The 4,233-nt window shown below is 42.4% G+C and overlaps 1 long non-coding RNA gene across 1 annotated transcript; it reads left to right on the top strand.

The window, feature by feature from the left end:
• Positions 1 to 266: 266 nt before the first annotated feature.
• Positions 267 to 2,089, top strand: LOC117310119 (uncharacterized). The gene is made up of 3 exons (XR_004524418.2): positions 267 to 327; positions 984 to 1,066; positions 1,678 to 2,089. It is a non-coding gene; the product is annotated as an uncharacterized lncRNA (long non-coding RNA).
• The last annotated feature ends 2,144 nt before the right edge of the window (positions 2,090 to 4,233 follow it).

Here is a 4,233-nt window from a genome sequence, read left to right as displayed (position 1 = left end):
TTTATGTGAAGAGAAAAGAGAAAAGAGAGAGTGAGAGGAAGGAAGGAAGGGAGGGAGGGAGGGGGGAGAAAGGGAAGGAGGAGAGGCTTATTATTTGAGAGAGTCAGGCTCTTTAAATAAAAAAATCCATATGGCCCTCTAGAGAAAAAAAAAAAAAAAAAAACCAAAAGCAGTTAAAATTTGAGAGCTACACTGTGAGCGACACCTGCTGTGTTTAGAGGCGGAGTTATTTAAATAGCAGCAGCCGGGCGTCACTTCCGGTGCACGCAAGCTGTTATACTGCGCTGGAAACTTGAGCAGAGGAGAAGGGAGAAGGAAAGAGTCTGGGTGAGCTCGCTAAACCCAAGCTTGGGTAGAGGAGGGGCATGTCTGGCTGACGCTGCCAGCCTCGGTAACTGGTAACTTCCACGGTGGGAGCCTCACTCTCCCTCCATCTGCATTCTTGTAAGACAGGCATGTGGTTGGTTCCCTTCTGAGTTAGCCAGCAAAAGCCAAGGTTTCACCCTGTTCACAAGCTTGCGAAGGCTTTTCTTGTAACCTATAGTTGTAGACTGTGACTATTTTGACTCTTGTGAATCGTTTCATGTAAATCAAGGGAGGCTGAAAACCCAAGCAGGGCCCTTCTGGCAGCTTCCTGGGCTGCCCGCCCCCCTTGGAACAGCTGGGGAGCAATGATATGCCATAATATCTGAGGGTGTTTGCAAACATGGCTCTGGGAAGATAGTGAAAGGACCTAGGTCCACATTTTTGTACCGGAGGCAAGGCTGTGGGGGGCTGGGGGAAGATAGCCACATCCCTCACCCTCATGTGTCATAGCAATAGTTGGAAAGCCTTGCTGATATTTGGTGGTGGAGGCAGGGTGTTTCAGTCACTGACGTGCATAGAACGTGGGGCTAGCTCCAGCTGTGATCAAAGGAGAGGAAAGTTCAGACTACCAGCATCTTTTGTCTGGACTAGCCTCCTAACTACCTTTCTTGTCTCAGTGCACTGAAACCTGCCCTGCTGGCTCATAAGAGTTGATTGTGCATGGCTCGGTCCTAACGCTGTGTTCAGCGACATCGAACTGGTAAGCTTGAAATTGGCCTTGATGGGAGAATTTACACTACAGAAATTGTCAAGTGCCACAAATCAAGGCTTTTGTTTTTCCCCAAAGATCGACTCATCAGCACAGCACCTTGCTGCTTCCACTCCTGTCCCCCTACTTTCATTTCCTTCCACAGCTGTAGTGGCTCATCAACAGATAAAACTGATTGTCATCACCTGTAGTTTAAAACATCCACCATAGGAAATTCCCTGGGGGTCCAACGGTTAGGACTCCGCACTTCCACTGCCGAGGTTGCGGGTTCAATCCCTGGTCAGGGAACTCCCGCAAGCCGTGGGGCACGGCCAAATAAGTAAATAAATAAATGAAACAAAACATCCACTGTCTTCCCGTTGTTCTGAAAAGGACCACAGTCTTTACCATGGCTTATGAGGCCAGCCTGCACAGTCTGGCCCCTACAAGTCTCCCCTGCCTTTTTTTGCATTAGGTTTCACCTCACTTTATGTGCTCTGTCAGTTCTTCCAACACAGCTTCAGTTTCTCACCACAAGTTCTAAAGCACAAGCTCTTTGTACTGCCGTGTAAAGAGTTATTTGCTGCTCACCAGATATTCACAAACTTTCTCACATTTCCCAGCCCACTTGCAGTTGGGCGGGACCATGTGACCAGTTCTGCTGACTGAGCTGTGAGTTGAAGTGACACGTAGCAGAAGATTTAGGAGCTGATGTGCCATCTTCCAGCCTTCTCTTCTACAGCTGCAATCGTGGAGGCCATATGTTGAGACAGCAGAACCACAGGATGAAGTAACCTGATTGCTGAGTCAGCACATGGAGAACAGCTGTCTTTAGAGAGCTGCCTGATTGTCTGTGGATGTCAGGGAAATAAACATTTGCTCTGTTTAGCCACTGAGATTCAAGACAATTTTGTTACCACAAAATAATTTAGTCTAGCAGTTCTCAAACCTTTGAGTCTCAGGACTTCTTTAAACTCTTAAAAAATTACTGGTAATCCTAAAGAGCTTTTACTTATGTGGATAACATCCAGCAATATTTCCATATCAGAGATTAAAACTGGGACTTTTAAAACTGAGAAAAACTTTTAAATGTGTACCTATTAATTCCTTTTAAAGTAAAAATAATAAAACCATTACTTAATATAAATATCACATTTTATGAAAAAGAGCTAGCTTCCAAAACAAACTAGTGAGAATTATAGTGTCTTACATTTTTGCAGATCTCTGGATTAATTGAAGACGGCTGGATTCTCATATTGCTCCTGCATTTAATTAATTACAATCTGTTCTGTTTTTGTGTTGAGGTGTGTGAAGAAAATCTGGCTACACACAGATAATGTAGTTAAATAGTCTTTTCTGCTGATTACGAATACTCTTTTTGGATACCACATCAAAACTTGACAAGTGGTAGATTTTTAAAAGCTAGCTACAATATGGAATCTGAAATCATACCAATGAACTTTTCATACTCTGTTACATTAAAGTCCATTAGGCTCTCTTGCACTTTGAATGGATCCCTTATTTACCCATGCGTGATTTTGTGACCTCATGCATTGGTTACTTGGAAAAGATTGGTTCACTGAGTTATACAGATCTTCCAAATGTTGACATATTTCATTATATAATATATTTAAAAATCACATTAATTAGTATCAGCATCCATCTCACTGGAGTCTGTAAGTATTAGGAAGCTGTCAAGCTCATAATAATGGCTACAAATTTTCTATAATTCTAATTTTTGTTTGAAAGCTTAAATTTTTATCTTTGGCAACAAACACTGTCAGTTATTTTCCTTGAAGTGACAGATTCGCTTTATGCATTCTTAAAAATATATATATCTACCAAGAACCCAAGATGGAATAACCATAGTTTGGCAGTAGTTCTTTTTCAAGTAAAAACTGTGTTCCATGATAAAAGCAGCTAGTTCCATTTACAACTCAAACAACTGCTTTCCCTGCAGACAACCATCGCATTTCTGTAGGCAGTAGAAGTGCTTTGTGCATACTTCCCTTTTGTCACAGAGAATATTGAAGAGCTGTGTACTCAAGGGTAGTGATTTAATAAAAGAAATAACTCTTACTGCTTAATTAAAGGCGTTTCTAAGTAAAACTGACTTTTTCCCCCCTGCAAGTGCATGGAAAAAGAATACAGTGGCTACGAGTACGGTCTGGTGCCACTGCCTTCGTTCGTGTTAAGGCCTCAGCAGTGCTACCCACCAGTGCTTTTGTATCATCAGTGCAAATGTCATTCCAGCTGAAAAGGGGCAATGAAATCTTAGTAATAATTATAAAAATAATGTTGACCTCAGAGAACCTCTGGAAGGATCTCTGGTACACACAGTGTTCTGAGGACCGCACTTTGAGCACTACAATCCAGCCTGTGCTCACTAATGCACTCATACTTTTCCTTCTGGCTGGAGTGTAGCCCCTCCCCCACCTCTTTATCATTGTAGATATGATGCCCGGGTTCATGACCAGCCTTAGGGATCCTTCTTTGACTTCCTAAGTCTATTCCCCTTTAAACATTCCCGCATATCTCACGTACATCTTCACTTACCACAATAGTAATTTACATTGGCATCTATCTTCCTTTCTAGATTTTAAGCACAGGTAGCGTTGGGATGGGTTTTAAGGTCTCACTATTACATTTTCAGTGTCCGGCATGGTGTCCGGTACATACTAGGACTCAAGTCTTTGTTGACTGAGTAAACATGTGGTTCTGAAAACAACATGTGAGAAGGCCTGATGGAGGTTCCTGTTGATTTGGGAGCAGCTAGAATGACTCCCAGACCTCGATTAAACTTTCACTCACCCAGGTTTTCCCACAAACAGATTCCATATTAAAAAGATAGCAGGCCTGTGGCTGGTATCTATGCTCAGCTCTTTCCTGTTTCTGAAAAAGTCGTGTGTATGTGTGTGTGTGTATGTGTGTGTACGTGTACACGTGTGCACATGAGAGAAAATGGGTCTGGGGAAGGCACACTGACTATTCCTAATTACTTCTATAACGGGGCAAAGCGCTAACAATATCTGAAAATGTTATGCAGTTCTATGTTTTTATCTCATCCCATGGAACCTTTAATAAGAGCTGCTAATAAGTAGGAAATTGATTTCTGTACTAATGCATTTGCTTCCCCTGTGAAGATTGGTAAGTTCTATGAGGATAAGCGCCATGTCTTT

The sequence above is a fragment of the Tursiops truncatus genome, chromosome 1, assembly GCF_011762595.2.
Source record: "Tursiops truncatus isolate mTurTru1 chromosome 1, mTurTru1.mat.Y, whole genome shotgun sequence".
Taxonomy (NCBI): domain Eukaryota; kingdom Metazoa; phylum Chordata; class Mammalia; order Artiodactyla; family Delphinidae; genus Tursiops; species Tursiops truncatus.
The sequence above is the reverse complement of the archived record's forward strand: the minus strand, read 5'-3'. Positions and strand labels throughout refer to the sequence as shown.